General features: G+C 43.8%; 1 long non-coding RNA gene across 1 annotated transcript in view; it reads right to left on the reverse strand.

Moving 5' to 3' along the window:
- LOC130272951 (uncharacterized) overlaps positions 1-26,274 on the reverse strand; it is a 51,628-nt gene extending 25,354 nt beyond the window's left edge. The window contains exons 1-2 of the long non-coding RNA XR_008843799.1: positions 26,188-26,274; positions 25,846-26,019 (exon numbers count right to left, since the gene is read on the reverse strand). This is a non-coding gene — a long non-coding RNA (uncharacterized LOC130272951). The remainder of the gene's footprint in view (positions 1-25,845; positions 26,020-26,187) is intronic.
- Between the last annotated feature and the right edge of the window lie 51 nt (positions 26,275-26,325).

The raw sequence follows: 26,325 nt of genomic DNA on the forward strand, positions 1-26,325 counted from the left end.
AATAAAGTGTAATGGTTATGTGTTGTAGAGACATGTCTAAAGTTTTGATCGGTTAGGGTCTGAGTGTTCAGAAGGACATGGCTGGGCGCATGCGTCTTTGTCTGTTACGTGGCAGAGAGCTGGAGAAAATGTTTTTAGTGTACAAGTATCCCCACTCATTCTAGCGATTGGAAAACGTTGACATGTCTCTACAACAAATGGTGTCACAGACAATACACTAAAATATAACTTTAATCTGTAACCTTCTACACGCGGATACTAGTATGACTGATCAACCAAGTAACACTAGAGTACTAGGGCATTTTCATTTTTTCCTCATTACCTTCTAAAAATCATAACGCTTTCAATTTTGCACATAAAATTCCATATGATGGCTTAATTTTTGCGCCACCATTTCTACTTTGCTGTGACATTAGTCATTTTACCCAAAAATCCACGGCGAAAAGGAAAAAAATTCATTGTTCGACAAAATTGAAGAAAAAAATTCATTTTGTAAGTTTTGGGGGCTTCTGTTTCTACGTAGTGCATTTTTTGGTACAAATAACACCTTATCTTTATTTTGTAGGTCCATATGGTTAAAATGATACCCTACTTTTATAGGTTGGATATTGTCGCACTTCGGAAATAAATCATAACTACATGCAGGAAAATGTATATGTTAAAAATTCTCATCTTCTAGCCCCCTATAATTTTTTATTTTTCCACGTACAGGGCGGTATGAGGACTCAATTTTTGCGCCGTGTTCTGAAGTTTTTATCGGTATCATTTTTGTATTGATCGGACTTTTTGATCGCTTTTTATTCATTTTTTCATGACATAAAAAGTGACCAAAAAGACACTATTTTGGACTTTGGAATTTTTTTGCGCGTACGCCATTGACCGTGTGATTTAATTAACAATATATTTTTATAGTTCCGACATTTCCGCGCGTGGTGATACCACATGTTTTTTTTTTTTATTTACACAGTTTTTTTGATGGGAAAAGGGGGGGGGGATTCAAACTTTTATTAGGGAAGGAGTTAAATGACCTTTGTTAACTTTTTTTTTTAAACTTTTTTTTTTTGCAGTGTTATAGCTCCCATAGGGACCTATAACACTGCACACACTGATCTCGTTTGCTGATCCCTGCAAAGCCATAGCTTTGCACGGATCAGTGAGATAGGGGCTCGATTGCTCAAGCCTGTAGCTCAGGCTTGGAGCAATCAATCAACGATCGGACGTCGCGGAGACAGGTAAGGAGACCTCCGCTCACGTCCTAGCTGATGAATAAGCTTCCGGGAAGCATTTACTTTCACTTTCAGACGCAGCGGTAAACTTTGATCACCGCGTCTGAAGGGTTAATAGCGCGCTGCACCGATCGTTGTTAGCCCAGGATCCCGGCTATGAATAGCAGCTGGGACCGACCCGGTGTGATGCGGGGTCACGGTGTGACCCCGTTTTAAACACCGGGATCGGATGTAGGGCGTACAGGTATGCCCTGCGTCCTAAAGAGGATACATTTAAAAAATTCTTGTGTTTTTTCTTGGAGATTGTGAAGCCCTGGTGTGTACTCATGCTTCTGCCAACTCCAGGCTGTGTCATTCAGGCAATATATGGTTTACTGATGCCGCTGCTGGGCCTGGGTCTGGGATTACAATTTTTGTTATGGTAGGTAGCACCAGCTATCCAAAATCTTCTGTTTACATTTATGAATTCATCTTTTATTCTTAGGGATTGTGAAGGCCTAGTGTCTACTCATGCTGCTGCCAACTCCTGGCTGTGCCATTCAGCCCTATATGGTCTCCCCATGCTGCCAACACCTCCATGCTGTGTCATTCAGCTACTATATGGCCTCCACATGCTGCCAACACCTCCACGCTGTGTCATTCAGCCACCATATGGTCTCCTCATGCTGCCAATACCTACACGCTGTGTCATTCAGCCACTATATGGTGACCTCATGCTTCAGCCTCATCCAAGCTGTGTCATTCAGCCACTATATGGTCTCCTCATGCTTCAGCCTCATCCAAGCTGTGTCATTCAGCCACTATATGGTCTCCTCATGCTGCCACCACCTCCACGCTGTGCCATTCAGCCACTATATGGTCTCCTCATGCTGCCAACACCTCCACGCTGTGTCATTTAGCCACTATATGGTCTCCTCTTGCTTCAGTCTCATCCAAGCTGTGTCATTCAGCCACTATATGGTCTCCTCATGCTGCCAACACCTCCACACTGTGTCATTCAGCCACTATATGGTCTCCTCATGCTGCCAACACCTCCACGCTGTGTCATTTAGCCACTATATGGTCTCCTCTTGCTTCAGTCTCATCCAAGCTGTGTCATTCAGCCACTATATGGTCTCCTCATGCTGCCAACACCTCCACACTGTGTCATTCAGCCACTATATGGTCTCCTCATGCTGCCAACACCTCCAAGCTATGTCATTCAGCCACTATATGGTCTCCTCATGCTTCAGCCTCATCCAAGCTGTGTCATTCAGCCACTATATGGTCTCCTCATGCTGCCACCACCTCCACGCTGTGCCATTCAGCCACTATATGGTCTCCTCATGCTGCCAACACCTCCACGCTGTGTCATTTAGCCACTATATGGTGTCCTCATGCTTCAGCCTCATCCAAGCTGTGTCATTCAGCCACCATATGGTCTCCTCATGCTGCCAACACCTCCACGCTGTGTCATTCAGCCACTATATAGTCTCCTCATGCTGCCAACACCTCCACGCTGTGTCATTCAGCCACTATATGGTCTCCTTATGATGCCAACACCTCCATACTGTGTCATTCAGCCACTATATGGTTTCCTCATGCTGCCAACACCTCCATACTGTGTCATTCAGCCACTATATGGTCTCCTCATGCTTCAGCCTCATCCAAGCTGTGTCATTCAGCCACTATACGGTCTCCTCATGCTGCCAAAACCTCCACGCTGTGTCATTCAGCCACTATATAGTCTCCTTATGCTGCCAACACCTCCACGCTGTGCCTTTAGCCACTATATAGTCTCCTCCTGCTTCAGCCTCATCCAAGCTGTGTCGTTCAGCCACTATATGGTCTCCTCATGCTTCAGCCTCATCCAAGCTTTGTCATTCAGCCACTATATGGTCTCCTCAAGCTGCCACCACCTCCACGCTGTGTTATTCAGCCACTATATGGTCTCCTTATGTTGTCAACACCTCCACGCTGTGTCTTTCAGCCACTATGTGTTCTCCTCATGCTTCAGCCTCATCCAAGCTGTGTCATTCAGCCACTATATGGTGTCCTCGTGCAGCCAACACCTCCACGCTGTGTCATTCAGCCACTATATGGTCTCCTCATACTGATGCCACCTCCAGGCTCTGTCATTGTGCCGCTCTGCGGCAGTGATTCTAAAAGCGATGCCAGTAATCTGCATGTTATTCTGAATAACAGTACTATTTCACTACCCCAGCACACTCCATATGCATTTTAGAACACAGCAAAGTGTTCTATACTCCTATTGAGGCTGTATGTAGGCTAGAAATAGCCATTTTTAATATAGATTCGCCACAAATAAATTCGTAACGAAACAAATTTTTTCGCAAAATTCGACGTATCAGCCGAATCGAATTTTTGAAAAGTTCGCTCATCTCTAAACATTAAAACAGGAAACTTCATAGGTTTATGTTTAATAGAAAAGCAGAAGAGCATCCAGCTCCATCTATAGATACAGGTGGGGCACGTCTGGAGTCTATAGAAAGCACAATATCGGTCATGGTTCTGGTAATAATGGTCATTGTCCTTGTTGTTTTCTCTACAATGGGTCAGCATGCCCCGCCCACAAGAATATTTAGGTAATTATGTCCAATCTTATGTACATGCACTTTAATAATGCCAATTGATGCTTTGCACATATTTAGACATTATATGGAATGTTTTGTATGTACTTCACTATGACACGCACTTTATATTTAATGTAGAGAATGCTTTGCATCTTGTATATCCTTTACTTTATTGTATTTACTGGCTGAGTAACCGGCATTGCCCAGTTTTTCCTTCCTAGATCTTGTTGGGGAGGAAAATCAACAAAGGAGGAAGCTTTTGACTTCATATCCCATCCTCATTGTTATTGAATCCCAACCCCATATCCCATCCCCATATCCCGTCCTAATATCTCGACCTCCTATCCCGACCTCCTATCCCGTCCTCCTATCCCGACCTCATATACTGTCCTCATATCTCGTCCTCATATCCCGTCTTAATATCCCATACTCAAATCTCGACCTCATATATTGTCCTCATATCCCATCCTCATATCCCGTCCTCATATTCCGTCCTCATATCCCGACCTCATATCCTATCCTCATATCTGTCCTAATATCCCGTCCTCATATGTTGTCCTCATTAGTGTTGAGCGGCATAGGCCATATTCGAATTTGCGATATTTTGCGAATATATGGATGAATATTCATCATATATTCGCTAAATTCGCATATTCGTAATATTCGCGTTTTATTTTCGCATATACGAAAATTTGCCTATGCGAAAATTAGCAGATGTGAAAATTTGCATATGTGGAAATTCGTACATGCGAAAATTTGCATATGCAAATGTTCGCATATGCGAAATCTCGCACGCCAGTCTCACACAGTAGTATCTTTACACCACACAGCTGGATGCAGAGAGGGATGATCACTGTGATGTGTACTATGAAAAAAAAAAGCCAAAAAACCAAATATTCGTAATTGCGAATATATAGTGCTATATTCGCGAATAAAATTTGCATGGCGAATATTCGCGAGCAACACTAGTCCTCATATCCCGACCTCTTATGCTGTCCTCATATCCCATCCTCATATGCTGTACTCATATCCCATCCTCATATCTCGAAATCATATCCCGACCTCATATCCCTACCTCATATCCCTTCCTCATATCCTGTCCTCATATCCCGTCCTCATATCGTGACCTCATATCCCGTCCTCCTATCCCGACCTCGTATCCCGACCTGATGTCCTGACCTCATATCCCAACCTCATATCCAGTCCTAATATCCCATCCTCATATCCCAACCTCATATCCTGACTTCATATGCCGTTCTCATATCCCGTCCTCATATCCTGTCCTCATATCCCGTCCTCATATCCCGACCTCCTATCCTGTCCTCATATCCCGACCTCATATACTGTCCTCATATCTCATCCTCATATCCCGTCTTAATATCCCATAGTCAAATCCGGACCTCATATATTGTCCTCATATCCCGTCCTCATATCCCATCCTCATATCCTGTCCTCATATTCCGTCCTCATATCCCGTCTTCATATCCCATCCTCATATCCCGACCTTATATCTGTCCTAATATCCCATCCTCATATCCCATCCTCATATGTTGTCCTCATATCCTGACCTCATATGCTGTCCTCATATCCCGTCCTCATATCTCGAAATCATATCCCGACCTCATATCCCTACCTCATATCCCCTCCTCATATCCTGTCCTCATATCCTGGTCCTTATATCGCGACCTCATATCCCGTCCTCATATCCCGACCTGATGTCCTGACCTCATATCCCAACCTCATATCCCGTCCTAATATCCCATCCTCATATCCCGTCCTCATATACTGTCCTCATATGATGTCCTCATATCCCAACCTCATATCCTGACTTCATATGCCGACCTCATATCTCATCCTCATATGCCGACCTCATATCCCGTCCTCATATCCCCACCTCATATCCCGTCCTCATATCCCCACCTCATATGCTGTCCTCATATCCCATCCTCATATGCTGTCCTCATATCCCATCCTCATATCTCGAAATCATATCCCGACCTCATATCCCTACCTCATATCCCGTCCTCATATCGTGACCTCATATCCCGTCCTCATATCCCGACCTCATATCCTGACTTCATATCCCGACCTCATATCCCGACCTCATATCCCGACCTCATATGCTGTCCTCATATCCTGTCCTCATATGCTGTCCTCATATCCCGTCATCATATGCTGTCCTCATATCCCATCCTCATATCTCGAAATCATATCCCGACCTCATATCCCTACCTCATATCCCGTCCTCATATCCTGTCCTCATATCCCATCCTCATATTGTGACCTCATATCCCGTCCTCATATCCCGACCTCATATCCCGACCTGATGTCCTCACCTCATATCCCAACCTCATATCCCATCCTAATATCCCATCCTCATATCCCAACCTCATATCCTGACTTCATATCCCGACCTCATATCCTGTCCTCATATCTCGACCTCATATCCCGACCTCATATCCCATCCTCATATCCCAACCTCATATGCTGTCATCATATCCTGTCCTCATATGCTGTCCTCATATCCCGTCATCATATGCTGTCCTCATATCCCGACCTCATATCCCGACCTCCTATCCCGTCCTCATATCCCGACCTCATATACTGTCCTCATATCTCATCCTCATATCCCATCTTAATATCCCATAGTCAAATCCTGACCTCATATATTGTCCTCATATCCCGTCCTCACATCCCATCCCCATATCCTGTCCTCACATTCCGTCCTCATATCCCGTCTTCATATCCCATCCTCATATCCCGACCTCATATCTGTCCTAATATCCCGTCCTCATATCCCATCCTCATATGTTGTCCTCATATCCTGACCTCATATGCTGTCCTCATATCCCGTCCTCATATCTCGAAATAATATCTCGACCTCATATCGCTACCTCATATCCCGTCCTCATATCCTGTCCTCATATCCCGGTCCTTATATCGTGACCTCATATCCCGTCCTCATATACTGATCTCATATCCCGACCTGATGTCCTGACCTCATATCCCGACCTGATGTCCGGACCTCATATCCCAACCTCATATCCCGTCCTAATATCCCATCCTCATATCCCGTCCTTATATGCTGTCCTCATATCCCAACCTCATATCCTGACTTCATATCTTGACCTCATATCCCGTCCTCACATGCCGACCTCATATCCCGTCCTCATATCTCCACCTCATATCCCGTCCTCATATCCCAACCTCATATGCTGTCCTCATATCCTGCCCTCATATGCTGTCCTCATATCCTGTCATCATATGCTGTCCTCATATGCTGTCCTCATATCCCGTCCTCATATCCCGACCTCATATCCCGACCTCATCCCGTCCTCCTATCCCGACCTCATATCCCGTCCTCATATCCCGTTCTCATATCCCGACCTCATATTCTGTCCTCATATGCCGTTCTCATATCCTGTCCTCTTATGCCGTTCTCATATCCCGTCCCCATATCCCGACCTCATATCCCGTCCTCATATCTCGACCTCATATCCCGTCCTAATATCCTGTCCTCCACCCCGTCCTCATATCCGACCTCATCTCATCCTCCTATCCTGACCTCATATCCTATCCTCATATCCGACCTCATATCACATCCTCATATCTTGACCTCATATCCCGTCCTCATATCCTGTCCTCCTATTCTGTCCTCCACCCACGACTTCATATCCCATCCTCATATCCCGACCTCACATCCCATCCTCTTACTCGACCTCATATCCCGTCCTCCTATTCTGTCCTCCACCCTCGACCTCATACCCCGTCCTCATATCCCCTCCTCATATCCCGTTCCTCATATCCTGTAGAGAATAAAAGGGGTGAGGCTTAAACAGTGGGCGTGTCTGTGTGAGATGGGGTGTGGCGTGCAAACTGGATTGACACATTCACCAGGAGATGAAGAGCGGAGCTTGTGGCGTAAGATACTATAAGTCCCATGTACTATAAGTAACTCATGGATTGTACATAGTAATGGGAATATATGATTTGAGTTTAATTTTATTTTTTCATTGTATATATTATTGTATTATTATTATAATTTTTTTCTTTTTGTGGCTTGCAGGTGTGACAACAGTTTGACCATATTAGGTTAACTAGTAGGACATGAATACACAGGGAGATGGTTCATTTACTATCATGTAGATACCGGTATTAGGTAGGGGGTTTTATCTATGGTGAAATTTTGACAATCTTGGTGGCATATTCTTTGGAGATTAATGTGATAAATTATAGTGTGATAATATATACTATTGTTGATATGGATGATACAATAGGGTAGTTTCACATGATTAGAATTATGAGGCTTTAGGATTTTCCTTATATATCATGTGATATGTAGTGTTGCTTGCGAATATTCGCAATACAAATTTTATTCACGAATATCGCATATTTGCGAATATTCATGAATATAGCACTATTATATACATATACTGTGTGAGACTGGCATACGAAGTTTCGCATATGCGGAAATTTGCATATGCTAATTTTCGCATATACAAATTTTCACTTATGCTAATTTTTTATATGCTGATTTTCGCATCTGCTAATTTTCGGATACGCGAATTTTCGCATATGCGAAAATAAAACGCGAATATTACGAATATGCGAATTATGCGAATATATATGACGAATATTCGTCCATATATTCGCGAAATATCGCGAATTCGAATATGGCCTATGCCGCTCAACACTAGTGATATGATGGGCTTTAATTATTTGTGTTTTGTGTGCATGGTGTGGTATGGGTATGTGTTTTTTAATTTAATTATGTTATTCTATTATCTTTATATATTAATTACTACATTTTACTAGTGATGTCACTTTATGAATTATGATAATCATGATTATGTTTGATTTATTATTATCATGTTTGTGATTTATAGATTATGTGCCCTGGGATACATTAATCATGTTTATTTTACTGTAGTAATGAGGTTATTTAAGTATTATGATTATTGCACAGTGATTTGGTAATTATGCACATTATACTACATTGATTACGTCTATTATTACCCATGCACCTTGTGCTACATTAATTGGGCCATATTAATTATGTCTATAGGTTTAGTGTTATATTGTTATCACACTACTGTATTGCGATCTATTAATCATGCACATTGTGCTATATGAATTGTCTCATATTAATTATGTCTATAGGTTTAGTGTTATATTGTGGTTTATTAATCATGCACACTAATTATGCACATTATGTCTTATTAATTAGGTCATTAGGTCGTTTAGCTATCATTGTCATTATTATATTATCATAATAGTATTAATTTTAACTAAAGTACCTGATCCGTATGACTGTATCACCAATGATTGTATGAAATTTTGTTGTATTCATTGTCTCTTTTTTTCTTTTCTTATTTTGTTAGATAGATTTTGTTAGATAGAGCATATGGGAGGTTTTATTGGGTCATGTGACCGCGGGCCATGTGATCCGGAGGCGTGGGTATCCATGGATGCTTACTACTGCTCTGTCTGCCTCGGCCGGCACATCAGCGTCATCTCCATGGTGACCGCGTTCTCCATGTTATCATGTGATCGCGGGTCACGTGGTCACATGATCCTACGACATCATCGCGTTTGCTGATGCAGGCGGGGTTGCGTCTTTTCTATGGGAACCTTCTACCTATTACAAAATGACGCCATTTTGATGGCGTCCGTGGACGCCAAATAAATATATCCATATTAGTGGAGACTGCGGATATTCTTATATCCTTTGGTGATGTCACGCGGCATGGCCACGCCCCTGAACTCTGACCCTGAGGGTCAGCTGATACAGCAAGATGGCGGCCACGGCGTGGTCTCCTGTTGTCACACCTGTAAGGTATTTTTTGTATTTTTTGTTATTAGTTTTTGTATATAAGACACGTTGCTAGCTTACATCTCCACACTCCTGAGGAAGTCACTCAGTGACGGAACGCGTGGAGGTTCTTGGACCCGGGCGTATGGGTGATATTTGCTCCTACCTCTTGCAGGCCTTGCCTCATATTTGACCCTATATTTTGCCGGTATCTCTCGTTCATTTGTCCACATTTGCTGACTGCTTGGCACTATATTTACAGAGATACTGCATGTCATTTTTCCGATGTTCACTGTGATATTTTTCTATATACATATATATATTTTTTATATCTGTTGCATATGTCACTTTATGGTGAGCTTGAGTGATATAGGTCAGACGGGGGCTTAGTGTTGGTTGGAGAGCCATACCTTTTAGGCCTTGGTCCAGTTGAAACATACACCATGTCTCATCTGTGTGGTGTGGCCCACTATGGGTGTCACGCTGCCGGCTGGCAGGTAGTGGATCCTCTGTGCCAGAGAGGGATTGGCGTGGACCGTGCTAGTGGATCGGTTCTAAGTCACTACTGGTTTTCACCAGAGCCCGCCGCAAAGCGGGATGGACTTGCTGCGGCGGTAGTGACCAGGTCGTATCCACTAGCAACGGCTCAACCTCTCTGACTGCTGAAGATAGGCGCGGTACAAGGGAGTAGACAGAAGCAAGGTCGGACGTAGCAGAAGGTCGGGGCAGGCAGCAAGGATCGTAGTCAGGGGCAACGGCAGGAGGTCTGGAACACAGGCTAGGAACACACAAGGAAACGCTTTCACTGGCACGATGGCAACAAGATCCGGCAAGGGAGTGCAGGGGAAGTGAGGTGATATAGGGAAGTGCACAGGTGAACACACTAATTGAAATCACTGCGCCAATCAGCGGCGCAGTGGCCCTTTAAATCGCAAAGACCCGGCGCGCGCGCGCCCTAGGGAGCGGGGCCGCGCGCGCCGGGACAGGACCGAGGGAGAGCGAGTCAGGTACGGGAGCCGGGGTGCGCATCGCGAGCGGACGCTACCCGCATCGCGAATCGCATCCCGGCTGGAAGCGGAATCGCAGCGCCCCGGGTCAGTGGATCTGACCGGAGCGCTGCAGTGGGGAGAGTGTAGCGAGCGCTCCGGGGAGGAGCGGGGACCCGGAGCGCTCGGCGTAACAATGGGCCTTTTTAAGTGTTTTTAATTAACTTTTCGTGTCTGTTATCTTATCATTTTTTCCTTTGCTGTGTTCATTTTGTACTCCTAATAAAGATTGTCACCTTTGTTTAAATTGAATACCGTACTTTTGGTGTGCTTCCATTTGTACGTTATTTCTGGTTTCTTTGTCGCTTTTGGCTTTATTTAATGTTGGTTAAACACCCATGTTCATATATATATTTTTTCAGCTGAGCCCCCCTCCTTCCAATGTAATTGCATGGGACTTGAAACAAAAACCCATCTTTTATATAAGGGTGTAGGTAAGGGTTGATTTAACTATCATAGTTTTTTATTTGGCATATAAGTAATATGTGACCAGGTATTAATGAAATATCTCTAGCCATACAGAACTTATGCTGGAACATGCATTTGCCGTAGATACAGATCACTGCATCTGCGATCCGATCATCCAGAATGGCACATGGAGGTCCCCTCACCTGCCTCCGCCACCTTCCACGGGTCTTCTGCACTGGTCTGCTTGATCTCAGACTAGAGCAGAAGACCCGTAGAAGATGATCGATAACACTGATCAGTGCTATGCCCTATGAATAGCATTGAACAGTGTTAGCAATCAAAGGATTGCTATAGATAATCCCCTATGGGGACTATTAACCTGTTAAGGACACATGACGTACCGGTACGTCATGTGTCCGCTCCCAATCTATAAGCCGGGACCCGTGGCTAATAGAGCTCTGCATTGATCGCGATGCCGCGCGCTATTAACCCTTTAGACGTGGCGTTCAAAGTTGAACGCCGCGTCTAAAGTGAAACCATGCCAGTTAGCTCAGGGAGCTGCTCGGGATAGCCGCGGCGAAATCTTGGCATCCCGAACAGCTTACAAGACAGCTGGAGGGTCCCTACCTGCCTCCTCGCTGTCCGATCGCCGAATGACTGCTCAGAGCATGAGCAGTCAAGCGGCAGAATCATCGATCAGTGGTTTCCTATGAGAAACCAGTGATCAATGTAAAAGATCAGTGTGTGCAGTGTTATAGGTCCCTATGGGAGCTATAACACTGCAAAAAAAAAGGGAGAAAAAAGGGAATAAAGATCATTTAACCCCTTCCCTATTAAAAGTTTGAATCACCCCCCTTTTCCCATTAAAAAAAAAACACAGTGTAAATAAAAATAAACATATATGGTATCGCCCCGTGCGGAAATGTCCGAATTATAAAAATATATCGTGAATTAAACCGCACGGTCAATGGCGTACGCGCAAAAAAATTCCAAAGTCCAAAATAGTGCAATTTTGGTCACTTTTTATATACCGTATATTCTCGAGTATAAGCCGAGTTTTTCAGCACGATTTTTCGTGCTGAAAACACCCCCCCCCCCCCCCCTCGGCTTATACTCGAGTGAACTCTCCACCCACAGTGGTCTTCAACCTGCGGACCTCCAGAGGTTTCAAAACTACAACTCCCAGCAAGCCCGGGCAGCCATCGGCTGTCCGGGCTTGCTGGGAGTTGTAGTTTTGAAACCTCCGGAGGTCCGCAGGTTGAAGACCACTGCGGCCTTCGACATCATCCAGCCCCCTCTCACCCCCTTTAGTTCTGTACAGTACTCGCCTCCGCTCGGCGCTGGTCCGGTGCTGCAGGGCTGTCCGGTGAGTAGGTCGTCCGGTGGGATAGTGGTTCCGGGCTGCTATCTTCACCGGGGAGGCCTCTTCTAAGCGCTTCGGGCCCGGCCCCAGAATAGTCACGTTGCCTTGACGACGACACAGAGGTACGTTCATTACCAACGTACTTCTGCGTCATCATCAAGGCAACGCCTCTATTCTGGGCCCGAAGCGCGGAGAAGAGGCGCCCCCGGTGAAGATAGCAGCCCGGAACCACTATCCCACCGGACGACCTCCTCTCCGGACAGTCCTGCAGCACCGGACCAGCGCCGAGCGGAGGCGAGTACTGTACAGAACTAAAGGGGGTGAGTGGGGGCTGGATGATGTCGAAGGCCGCAGTGGTCTTCAACCTGCGGACCTCCGGAGGTTTCAAAACTACAACTCCCAGCAAGCCTGGACAGCCGATGGCTGCCCGGGCTTGCTGGGAGTTGTAGTTTTGAAACCTCTGGAGGTCCGCAGGTTGAAGACCACTGAGGGCGGATGATGACAAGAGGATGATGAAGGGGGGGTGTGGGATGATGACAAGAGGATGATGAAGGGGGGGTGTGGGATGATGAAGGGGGGTGGGGATGATGAAGGGGGGTGTGGGATGATTACAAGGGGATGATGAAGGGGGGTGGGGATGATGACAAGGGGATGATGAAGGGGGGGTGTGGGATGATGACAAGGGGATGATGACAGGTGATAATGATGAGGGTCTGGATGATGACAGGCGGTGATGATGATGAGGATGTTAATGACGGGGGTCTGGATGATGACAGGGGGGGATGATGTATTTCCCACCCTAGGCTTATACTCGAGTCAATAACTTTTCCTGGGATTTTGGGTTGAAATTAGGGGACTCGGCTTATACTCGGGTCGGCTTATACTCGAGTATATAATGTATTAAAAAAATGAATAAAAAGATCAATAAGTCCTATCAATGCAAAAATGGTACTGTTAAAAACTTCAGATCACGGCGCAAAAATGAGCCCTCATACCGCCCCAAACGCGGAAAAATAAAAAGTTATAGGGGTCAGAAGATTTTTTAAACGTATTAATTTTCCTGCATGTAGTTATGATTTTTTTCAGAAGTACGACAAAATCAAACCTATATAAGTAGGGTATCATTTTAATTGTATGGACCTACAGAATAAAGATAAGGTGTCATTTTTACCAAAAAATGTACAACGTAGAAACGGAAGCCCCCAAAAGTTACAAAATGGCGTTTTTTTTTTCAATTTTGTCTCACAATGATTTTTTTTTCTGTATCGCCGTAGGTTTTTGGGCAAAATGACTGACGTAATTACAAAGTAGAATTGGTGGCGCAAAAAATAAGCCATCATATGGATTTTTAGGTGCAAAATTGAAAAAGTTATGATTTTTTAAAGGCAAGGAGCAAAAACCAAAAATGCGAAAATGGAAAACCCCCCATTTAAGGGGTTAAAGTGTAAAAATGAAAGTAAAAAAATTTAAAAATTTAAAAATTTTAAAAATCCCCTCCCCCAATAAAAATGTAAAATGTCCTTTTTCCCATTTTACCCCCATAAAGTGTAAACAAAAAATAAATTAATGTATGTATGTGTGTATGTGTATATGTATGTATGTATGTATGTGTGTTTGTATGTGTATATGTATGTATGTGTGTTTGTATGTGTATATGTGTGTATGTATGTATATGTGTATATGTGTATGCTTGTGTGTATGTATATGTGTATGTATGTATGTGTGTATGTATGTGTGTATGTGTATGTATGTGTACATGTATGTGTGTATGTATGTGTGCGTGCACTGTATCTATGAATATTTGTTAACGCCGCGTGCGTAAATGTCAGAACTATGAAAATATAAATGTTATACATCCCATACGGTGAACAGCGCAACAATAATAGAAAAGTACGTAATCATAGGTCTTATTTTATTCGTATCGACCCACAGAATAAGTAACGTATCATTTTTACCGTAAATTGTACGGCGTGAAAACAAAACCTTCCAAAATTTGCAAAATTTAGGTTTTCTTTTTAATTTCCCCACACAAATAGTATTTTTTTGGTTGCTCCATACATTTTATGGTAAAATGAGTGAAGTCATCGTGCAAAACAACAGCTTGCACAAAAAACAAGCCCTCATACTGGTCTGTGGATGAAAATATAAAAGGGTTATGATTCTTAGAAGACGAGGAGGAAAAAACGAAAATGCTAAAATAAAATTGGCCTGTTCCTTAAGGTCAAAATGGGCTTTGTCCTTAACCCCTTATGGACTCATGACGTATTGGTACGTCATGAGTCTGCTCCCAATCTATATTTTTTTTATAAATATGTCCAGCTGTACAGAAGTTATGCTGGAACATACATTTCCCTTTGATTTGCATGGGACTTTAAACAAAAACCCTGACCCTCACAAATGGGGGTAGTTAAGGGTTAAATTAACTATCCTATATTTTAAGTGGACATATAAGTAACATGTGACTGAGTATTATCGAAATATCTCCAGCCGTTTGGAAGTTATGCAGTACACTTATGCAGTATATCTATGCAGTTCATAGATACAGTGCACACATACATGCACACATACATACATTCACACAAGCATACACATATACATACACACATACACACATACATACACACACACACACACAAGCATACACACATACATACATACATTCACACAAACATATACATACATACACACATACATACATATACACATACATACATACATACATATACACATACACACACACATACATATATACACAAACACACATATACATACATAAACATACACACATACATACACACACACATACATACATACACATATACACACATACATACATATACACATACACACACATACGCACACACATACACACATATACATACATACACGAACACACATATACATACATATACATACATACACACACACTCACACAAGCATACACATATACATACATACATACACACATACATACACACACATACATACATACATACATACACACACATTGAGTTTTATATGTATATTATATATATATATATATATATATATATATATATATATATATATATATTATACAGCCTGTTTTGACATTAAGGACACAGACAAATGTTTTAAATCTGACCCGTGTCACTTTATGCTTTAATAACTCTAGGATTCTTTTACTTATGAATTTGATTCTGAGATTGTATGTTCATGACATATTCTAGTGATGATTTTTTTGTCGATACTTGCACATGAAAAATTCCAAAATGTAATGAAAACATTTGCATTTTTCTAATTTTAAAATGGATACTGGTATATGTGGAATATTTATTTACATATACAATATGTCTTCTTTATGTTTGCATCGTAAAGTTGACATGTTTTTACTTTTTGAAGACATTAGAGGGCTTCAAAGTTTAGCAGCAATTTTCACAAAAATTTTAAGATCTGAATTTTTCAGGGACCAGTTCAGTTTTAAGTGGATTTGAGGGGCCTTGATGTTAGAAATCCCCCATAGTTGACCCCATTTTGAAAACTGCACCCCTCAAAGTATCCAAAAGAACATTCAGAAGGTTTGTTAACCCTTTAGGTGTTCTATGGGAAAATCAGCAAAGTGGAGGAGAAAAGTCAAAATCTAAATTTTTTTATATTTATATGTTCTTGTAGACACAAGTAGCTGTAAATATGAAAACATTTTTTTTTTTCATTTTTACCGCCCACTGATTCAAAAATCTGTCATACACCTGTGGTGTCCAAATGCTCACTGCACCCCATGTTACATTCCTTGAGGGCGGTAGTTTCTAATATAGTTTCACATGTGTTTTTTTATTTTTTTTATTTTTAGCTTTTATGTCAGAAAATATGCAACTATCAACTATTAGGCCTCAAATCTACATGTTACTCTCTTACTCCTGAGCCATGTTGTACGTCCGCAGAGCACTTCACATCCATATATGGGGTATTTCCCCTTTTACCCTACACCCTACACCAGCATGTTAGTGTAAAAAAAAAAAAAAATGTCATTTCCATCACACCTAAATGCTAGTTTAGCTGTTAAGTTCCATTTTCAGAAAGGGTAATAGGAGAAAAGCCCCCAAAAGTTTGTAACAGAATTTTTCCTGGCTGCAGAAATACCCCTTATGTGGCCCTTCACCACTTAGGGACCACGGGCGTACAGGTACGCCTTCGCTCCCTAGTACTTAAGGACTTTCGGTCCCCACCGGGCGGGTACCGGACCGGGGTGACTGCTATCGATCAGCAGGCACCCCGAGCAAATGCCCAGGGGGGGGTTGGCGATCTGCCCAAATAGCAAGTGAATTAACACTTTCGATTTGCGCCGATCCCGGGTCATACAGGTCTATGGTGACCCAGTGACCCGGAATATAAGGGGGATCACGGTTGTCCAAGACACCCACGATCCCCCTGAAGGAATAGGAGCGAGGTGGCAGGGGGGCCACCCCTCCTGCCCCTGCTATTGGTCGCCAGAAGCGACAACCAATAGCAGATCGGGGTGGTGGGGTTAACTTTCGTTTCCCCCATTCTGCCCACCCACAATAGGCGGGGAAGAGCGGGGAAACCAAAGGGGACCAGACCGAAGATCCACTTACCCATCCGTGGTGGTAGCGGGCAGCGATTGGTGGTGGCAGCAGGCGGCAAAAGAGGATGACTATGCGGCTCCCTGGATCCTATGGAAGCCGGTGAGTTGCCTAGCAAAATCTGGAGGGCTACAGTCTGAGACCACTATACCGTGGTCTCTAAACTGTAAGCCTCCAGATGTTGCAAAACTACAAATCCCAGCATGCTCAGACAGCTGTTTGCTGTGTGCGCATGCTGAGATTTGTAGTTTTGCAACAGCTGGAGGGCTGCAATTTGGACATCACTTTGCAGTGATCTCTAAAATGTGGCTCTCTAGATCTTGCAAATCTACAACTCCTAGCATGCCCAAACATCATTTTGCTGTCTGGGCATGCTGGGATTTGTAGTTTTGCAACATCTGGAGGGCCACAGTTTGGACATCACTGTGCAGTGGTCTATAAACTGTAGCCCTCCAGATGTTGCAAAACTGCAAATCCCAGCATGCCCAAACAGCTGTCTCGGCATGCTGGTAGTTGTAGTTGTGTACCTCCAGCTGTTGCATAACTACATCAAAACTACAGTATTTTAACGGCTGGAGGCACACTGGTTGGAAAATACTAAGTCAGGTAACAGAACCTAACTGAAGGTTTTCCAACCAGTGTGCCTCCAGCTGTTGCAAAAGTACAACTCCCAGCATTCATGGTTTGTAAGTACATGCTGGGAGTTGTAGTTTTGAAACAGCAGGAGGTTTGCCCCCCCCATGTGAATGTACAGGGAACATTCACACGGGCAGGTTTACAGTAAGTTTCCTGCTTCAAGTTTGCTGCAGCGCAAACTCCTAGTGGGATACTCACCGTAACCCGCTAGAGCGAATGTACCCTAAAAACACTACACTACACTACACTACCAAAAAATAAAGGGTAAAACACTACATATACATCCCCTTACACTGTCCCCCCCCAATAAAAATGAAAACGTATCGTACAGCAGTGTTTCCAAAACGGAGCCTCCAGCTGTTGCAAAACTAGAACTCCCAGCATTTCCGGACAGCCACTGACTGTCCAGGCATGCTGGGAGTTTAGAAACAGCTGGAGGCACCCTGTTTTGGAATCACTGGCGTAGAATACCCCTATGTCCACCCCTATACAATCCCTAACTTAGTCCTCAAATGCGCATGGCGCTCTCTCACTTCGGAGCCCTGTCGTATTTCAAGGAAACAGTTTAGGGCCACATATGGGGTATTTCCGTACTCGGGAGAAATTGCACTACAAATTTTGGGGGGCTTTTTTTCCTTTTACCTCTTATGAAAAGGAAAAGTTGGGGTCTACACCAGCCTGTTAGTGTAAAAAAATTAACATTTTTACACTAACATGCTGGTGTTGCCCCATACTTTTTATTTTCACAAGCGGTAAAAGCAAAAAAAGACCCCCAAAAATTGTAAAGCAATTTCTCCTGAGTACAGAAATACTCCATATGTGGGTGTAAAATGCTCTGCGGGTGCGCAACAGGTCTCAGGAGTGAGAGTGCACTCTGTACATTTGAGGCCTAAATTGGTGATTTGTACAGGGGTGGCTGATTTTACAGCGGTTCTGACATAAACGCAAAAAAATAAATACCCACATGTGACCCCATTTTGGAAACTACACCCCTCACGGAATGTAACAAGGGGTATAGTGAGCCTTAACACCCCACAGGTGTTTGAAGAATTTTCATTAAAGGGGTATTCCGCCCCTAGACATTTTATCCCCTATCCAAAGAATAGGGGATAAGATGTCAGATAGCCGCGGTCCCGCTGCTGGGGACCCCGGGGATCGAGTTCGCTCTGTGCGTAATGACGGGCGATAAAGGGGACGGAGCCGTGTGACGTCATGGCGCTGCCCCTCGTGACATCACGGCCAGTCCCCTTAATGCAAGTCTATGGGAGGGGGCGTGACGACCGCCACGCCCCCTCCCATAGACTTGTATTGAAAGGGGCGGGACATGACATCACGAGGGGTGGAGCCGGGACATAACGATGCTCCAGCCCCTGTATCGCCCATCATTACATGCAGAGCGAACTCGCTCTGTGCAATAATGATAGCGCGGTGCCGCAGCGGGGATCCCGGGGGTCCCCAGCAGCGGGACCGCGGCGTTCTGACATCTTATCCCCTATCCTTTGGATAGGGGATAAAATGTCTAGGGGCGGAATACCTCTTTAAAGTCGGATGTGAAAATGAAAAAAAATTAATTTCACTAAAATGCTGGTGTTACCCTAAATTTGTCATTTTCACAAGGGAAAATAGGAAAAAAAAATTTGTAACCCCATTTTCTCTGAGTAAGAACATACCCCATATGTGGATGTAAATTGCTCTGCGGGTGCACTAAAATGTTCAGAAGAGTGGGAGCGCCATTGGGATTTTGGAGAGAGAATGTGTGCGAAATTGAAGGCCATGTGTGTTTACAAAGCCCCCATAGTGCCAGAACAATGGACCCCCCCCCCCACATGTGACCCCATTTTGGAAACTACACCCCTCATGTAATGTTATAAGGGGTACATTGAGCATTTACGCCCCACAGGTGTCTGACAGATTTTTGAAACAGTGGTCTGTGAAAATTAAAAATGTAATTTTTCATTTGCACAGCCCACTGTTCCAAAGATCTGTCAAACGCCAGTGGGGTGTAAATACTTACAGCACCCCTTATTAAATTCTGTGAGGGGTGTAGTTTCCAAAATGGGGTCACATGTGGGGGGGTTCCACAGTTTTGGCACCACTGGGGGCTTTGTAAACGCACATAGCCCCCGACATCCATTCCAAACAAATTCTCTCTCTAAAAGCTAAATGGCGCTCCTTCTCTACTGAGCATTGTAGTTCAACAGCAGAACACTTGACATCCACACATGGGGTATTTCCATACTCAGAAGAAATGGGGTTACAAATTATGGGGGGAATTTTCTCCTATTACCCCTTGTAAAAATGTAAAATTTGAGGGAAAAGCAGCATTTCAGTGAAATAAAAAATCATTTACACATCCAACTTTAACGAAAATTCGTCAAACACCCATGGGTTGTTAAGGCTCACTGTACCCCTTGTTACGTTCCTTGAGGGGTGTAGTTTCCAAAATAGTATGCCATGTGGTTTTTTTTTTTTTTGCTGTCCTGGCACCATAGGGGCTTCCTAAATGTGACATGCTCCCCAAAAACCATTTCTGAAAAACTCACTCTCCAAAATCCCATTGTCGCCCCTTCCCTTCTGAGCCCTATAGGGAAAATCTTCCCCTATATCCCTACTGTGTTGATACAGAGGAAGGCAACAAATCCGTATGAGGCGGATGACATTTGCCCCATGACAGGAAAAATTACTTCTTGACCCAGATATGGCATCAGAATAAATCCCTGGATCCATGGGGGATTATTACAACCAGGGACTGTAATAGTGCTGTAAAAGTGCTGTAATAGCCGTGGTCCAAGCTCATGTACAACACAACCAAAAAAAACAAAAACAAAAAAGTGTTGTACAATGCCATATCCAGGCTTATGTACCATGCACAGAAAATTTGGGGAAAAATACCAATGGGGTGAATCATAGATCCCGGTAGTCGTGGTACCTCGCACGGGGACAGTGGTGCTGCCGTTAGCCTTACCTCCTATCCTTATATCTGACCAGCCACATGTTGTCACTAGTTGGGGCCCTTCTTTCACCCCTAGGGATTGACATTTTTAAAGGATTTTTTAGAAGGCCTCTCTGATTTTTCCGCACAGTGCAACAAGCTGCAGTGACTCTGGCGGAAAGGGACTTGAAGAGGGAGAGGCTGGTATGAAAGTTATCCACGTAGAGGTGGTAACCTTTATCCAGCAGTAGGTATATCAGTTCCCACACAATTTTCCCAATATCTTTCAGGATAGGGGGGCATTCTGAGGGTTTAATGCGGGAATTCTTCCCTTCGTACACCCTTAACCTGTAAGTATACCCTGCGGTACTCTCACAGAGTTTGTATAATTTCAGACCATACCTTGCCCTTTTACTGAGAGTGTATTGGCGGACATGGAGCCTCCCTTTCAAACTTATAAGGGACTCGTCAAGGACAAAGTATTTTCGGGGGACATTGTGGCAAATTTAGTGGTAAAATGATCTATGACCGGCCTCATTTTGAACAGGTAGCCATGTGTGGGATCATCTCTGGGTGGGCATGTTGTATAATGTGCATAATGCAAACATTTCCGGATAGCTTTAAAGCGATCTCATTTCATGGCCATAAGGTAAAGTGGGGTGTTCATCACCAAAATAACGTAGTATATCAAAAAGGTTACACTAACTTTACTAAATGGACATAAAAATTACACACAATGTTAAAAAAACATACAATAGGCAAAGCAGACATCACAACAGAAAGAAAGAGGGGTAAACTCCAAATAGTAGCTACAAAATTTCCCCCAGCGTCTGGTTGGAGCCCCCCGGGTGTTACATCTCCTGCCTGATGGACGGAATAGACATAAATATTACAGATCCACAATATGGTCATAACTGGTGCGAAACACATGAAGTGTCAGCTCTGATATATAGAGAAGTAATGACACAATAGAGACAATAGTCATGTATATCTCTTTATTACATCCACATAACATGTAACATCAGTCACTGAGGATTTTCCAAGTGATGTCTGTAAGCGGTACCTGCGTGTGTGGGTCCCCTTAGCCAGAGTCCCTAGGACGTCGGGGTCCCCATTGTCTAGTTCATCCCTGGTCACCTCTCATCTAGATAGTTATTGCGCTAATAGTTTATTTAGGAAGCATGTAAATAGGATATCAATGTCTATAAATAGTTAATTACCTGCCTGTAGCGTAGCAGGACCTACGGGTCACGTGGTCAGGTGAACTCTATGGTATTTCTGCTTAAGGACCTTTGGAGGTCCCTGTGACGTAGTCAATCCCATCGTACTGTGTAACAGTGAATGACAGATGTTCGGACCAATCAGATTAACCCCACCCCTGCCCATATAAGGGAGCGGCGGCCATTGTTCTCTCTCTTGTTCCTGGGTTGTAAAACGAGCAGGATCTGCGCAGCTGTCTATCACAGTGAGTTAGGCCTGAGCATTGCGGCAACGGCTGATATATTCTGGATCGCAAGTGTATCGATCCCTAAGCACTCTGCAGGATCACCGGACCTTATCTATCCCCTAAATCCGGACGGATCTGCAATAATTACCCTAAATTCAGAGACTTTAATTTTATTCAAGGTCCGCAACAATTGTCAGTCATTGAGATATATAGAGACTGTTTGCCTGAGACAGTTATTGTTCATTGGATGTATCGCAAACATCTAAGTAAAGTTCTTCAAGTTAAAGTTCAACTACTTTGTGGATTTTCAGTCATTTTATTACATGCACCTATCGTTACTGGGAAGGGCGGCGATAGGCCGGATAATTACCTCAGCAAACTAGCCCTCAGCCTGGCGTCACGAACTATAGGGTTAACATTAACCCCTCATCTACCTAAACACCACCCCAACTACCATATACCCCCCAAGGCTCACCACATTATCTAACTATCTATCTATCTCATATCTATCTCATATCTATCTATCGATCTATCTCATATTTATCTACAGGTTGGGCCATTTATATGGATACACCTTAATAAAATGGGAATGGTTGGTGATATTAACTTCCTGTTTGTGGCACGTTAGTATATGTGAGGGGGGAAACTTTTCAAGATGGGTGGTGACCTTGGTGGCCATTGTCACGATGCCGGCTGGCAGGAGGTGGATCCTCTGTGCCAGAGAGGGATTGGCGTGGACCGTGCTAGTGGACCGGTTCTAAGTCACTACTGGTTTTCACCAGAGCCCGCCGCAAAGCGGGATGGTCTTGCTGCGGCGGTAGTGACCAGGTCGTATCCACTAGCAACGGCTCAACCTCTCTGGCTGCTGAAGATAGGCGCGGTACAAGGGAGTAGACAGAAGCAAGGTCGGACGTAGCAGAAGGTCGGGGCAGGCAGCAAGGATCGTAGTCAGGGGCAACGGCAGGAGGTCTGGAACACAGGCTAGGAACTCACAAGGAAACGCTTTCACTGGCACAATGGCAACAAGATCCGGCGAGGGAGTGAAGGGGAAGTGAGGTATAAATAGGGAGTGCACAGGTGAACACACTAATTGGAACCACTGCGCCAATCAGCGGCGCAGTGGCCCTTTAAATCGCACAGACCCGGCGCGCGCGCGCCCTAGGGAGCGGGGCCGCGCGCGCCGGGACAGGACAGACGGAGAGTGAGTCAGGTACGGGAGCCGGGATGCGCATCGCGAGCGGGCGCCACCCGCATCGCGAATCGCATCCCGGCTGGAGACGGTATCGCAGCGCACCGGGTCAGTGGAGCTGCCCGGAGCGCTGCGGTAGCGAGAGTGAAGCGAGCGCTCCGGGGAGGAGCGGGGACCCGGAGCGCTCGGCGTAACAGCCATTTTGAAGTCGGACATTTTGAATCCAACTTTTGTTTCTTCAATAGGAAGAGAGTCATGTGAGGGTCATGTGACACATCAAACTTATTGGGAATTTCACAAGAAAAACAATGATATACTTGTTTTTAAAGTAACTTTATTCTTTCATGAGTTATTTACAAGTTTCTGACCACTTATAAAATGTGTTCAATGTGCTGCCCATTGTGTTGGATTGTCAATGCAACCCTCTTCTCTATATACTACTATATACACCGCAGGAGAAATGCTAGCACAGGCTTCCAGTATCCGTATACACTGCTATATACACCGCAGGAGAAATGCTAGCACAGGCTTCCAGTATCCATAGTTTCAAGTACTGCACATCTCGTATCTAGTGTTGAGCGGCATAGGCCATATTCAAATTTGCGATATTTCGCGAATATATGGACGAATATTTGTCATATATTCGCTAAATTCGCACATTCGCATATGCGAAAAATTTGCAGATGCGAAAATTTGCATAAACGAAAATTCGTACACCAGCCTCACACGGTAGTATTAGAGCCTTCTTTAAACTCAGGGAACGTGTCGGCTTCAGTGCATAAAGAGGGAAACACATCATCATGTAGCAATTTCACATATCCAGTAGCCTACATGATGATGTGTTTCTCTCTTTATGCGCTGAAGCTGCACGTTCCCTGAGTTTTTCCAGCAAGATGATGACCACCACATTATGGGTGTCAGGTCCGAGCATTCCTAGATGAACAGTTTCCTGGAAAGTGGATTGGTCGTCGTGGGCCTGTTGAATGGCCCCCAAGGACTCCCGATCTGACCCCCTTAGACTTTTATCTTTGGGGTCATCTGAAGGCAATTGTCTATGCTGTGAAGATACGAGATGTGCAGCACCTGAAACTACGGATACTGGAAGCCTGTGCTAGCATTTCTCCTGCGGTGTATATAGTAGTATATAGTAGTATATACGGATACTGCAAGCCTGTGCTAGCATTTCTCCTGCAGTGTATATAGTAGTATATAGCAGTGTATACGGATACTGGAAGCCTGTGCTAGCATTTCTCCTGCGGTGTATATAGTAGTATATAGCAGTGTATACGGATACTGGAAGCCTGTGCTAGCATTTCTCCCGCGGTGTATATAGTAGTATATAGCAGTGTATACGGATACTGGAAGCCTGTGCTAGCATTTCACCTGCGGTGTATATAGCAGTATATAGCAGTGTATACGGATACTGGAAGCCTGTGCTAGCATTTCTCCTGCGGTGTATATAGTAGTATATAGCAGTATATATGGATACTGGAAGCCTGTGCTAGCATTTCTCCTGCGGTGTATATAGTAGTATATAGCAGTGTATACAGATACTGGAAGCCTGTGCTAGCGTTTCTCCTGCGGTTGTATATAGTAGTATATAGCAGTGTATACGGATACTGGAAGCCTGTGCTAGCATTTCTCCTGCAGTGTATATAGTAGTATATAGCAGTGTATACAACTACTGGAAGCCTGTGCTAGCATTTCTCCTGCGGTGTATATTGTAGTATATAGCAGTGTATACGGATACTGGAAGCCTGTGCTAGCATTTCTCCTGCGGTGTATATAGTAGTATATAGCAGTGTATACGGATACTGGAAGCCTGTGCTAGCATTTCTCCTGCGGTGTATATAATAGTATATAGCAGTGTATACGGATACTGGAAGCCTGTGCTAGCATTTCTCCTGCGGTGTATATAGTAGTATATAGCAGTGTATACGGATACTGGAAGCCTGTGCTAGCATTTCTCCTGCGGTGTATATAGTAGTATATAGCAGTGTATACGGATACTGGAAGCCTGTGCTAGCATTTCTCCTTCGGTGTATATAGTAGTATATAGCAGTGTATACGGATACTGGAAGCCTGTGCTAGCATTTCTCCTGCGGTGTATATAGTAGTATATAGTAGTATATAGAGAAGAGGGTTGCATTGACAATCCAACACAATGGGCCGCACATTGAACACATTTTATAAGTGGTCAGAAACATGTAAATAACTAATGAAAGAATAAAATCATGTGAAAACCAAGCATATCATTGTTTTTCTTGTGAAATTCCCAATAAGTTTGATGTGTCACATGACCCTCTTCCTATTGAAAAAACAAAAGTTGGATTCAAAATATCCGACTTCAAAATGGCCGCCATGGTCACCACCCATCTTGAAAAGTTTCCCCCCTCACATATGCTAACGTGCCACAAACAGGAAGTTAATATCACCAACCATTCCCATTTTATTAAGGTGTATCCAAATAAATGGCCCACCCTGTATGTATCTATCTCATATCTATCTATCTATCTATCTATCTATCTCTCATATCTATCTATTATCTATCTATCTATCTATCTCATATCTATCTATCTGTATCATATTTATTTATTTATCTATCTATCTAATAAAATAACTTAGACACCAACCTTATTATTTCCTGCAGGCTTTCACACAGTCTGAAATTGTCGTAAAATTGTTCTCATTTCCTTTGCAGCCGCCATACAAAAAAATTGCACAACGTTTTGTCTTTGTATTAAAGTAATATCTTGTCGTGAGTCCCTTACATGGTCCAGTCATCCGAGGTAACAGACATCTCTCATCTGAAATAGAGATGAGATTGTTACGGGGGTAAATAGTGTAATAATAGGTTATAATACACAGAAGATCCTCCTAACATTATAGTATGGAGGGAACCAAAGACATCTGGGGAATAAGGCGCCGCCCTGGTGGTCACATCACATGATCTCCTGCGCACTCAGCATTGTCACCTGGATTCCATGTGGATTCTGACATTATTTCAGAAAAATCCTCATCATGTGAACTTGTGAACTGTGTTATTCAAATCTGCCTTAAAATCTGTGTCAGAGACGTGATAAAAAAAAAAAAAAAAAAAATTTAGAGGTGGA

This window comes from Hyla sarda, chromosome 5 (assembly GCF_029499605.1).
Source record: "Hyla sarda isolate aHylSar1 chromosome 5, aHylSar1.hap1, whole genome shotgun sequence".
Classification (NCBI taxonomy): Eukaryota; Metazoa; Chordata; class Amphibia; order Anura; family Hylidae; genus Hyla; species Hyla sarda.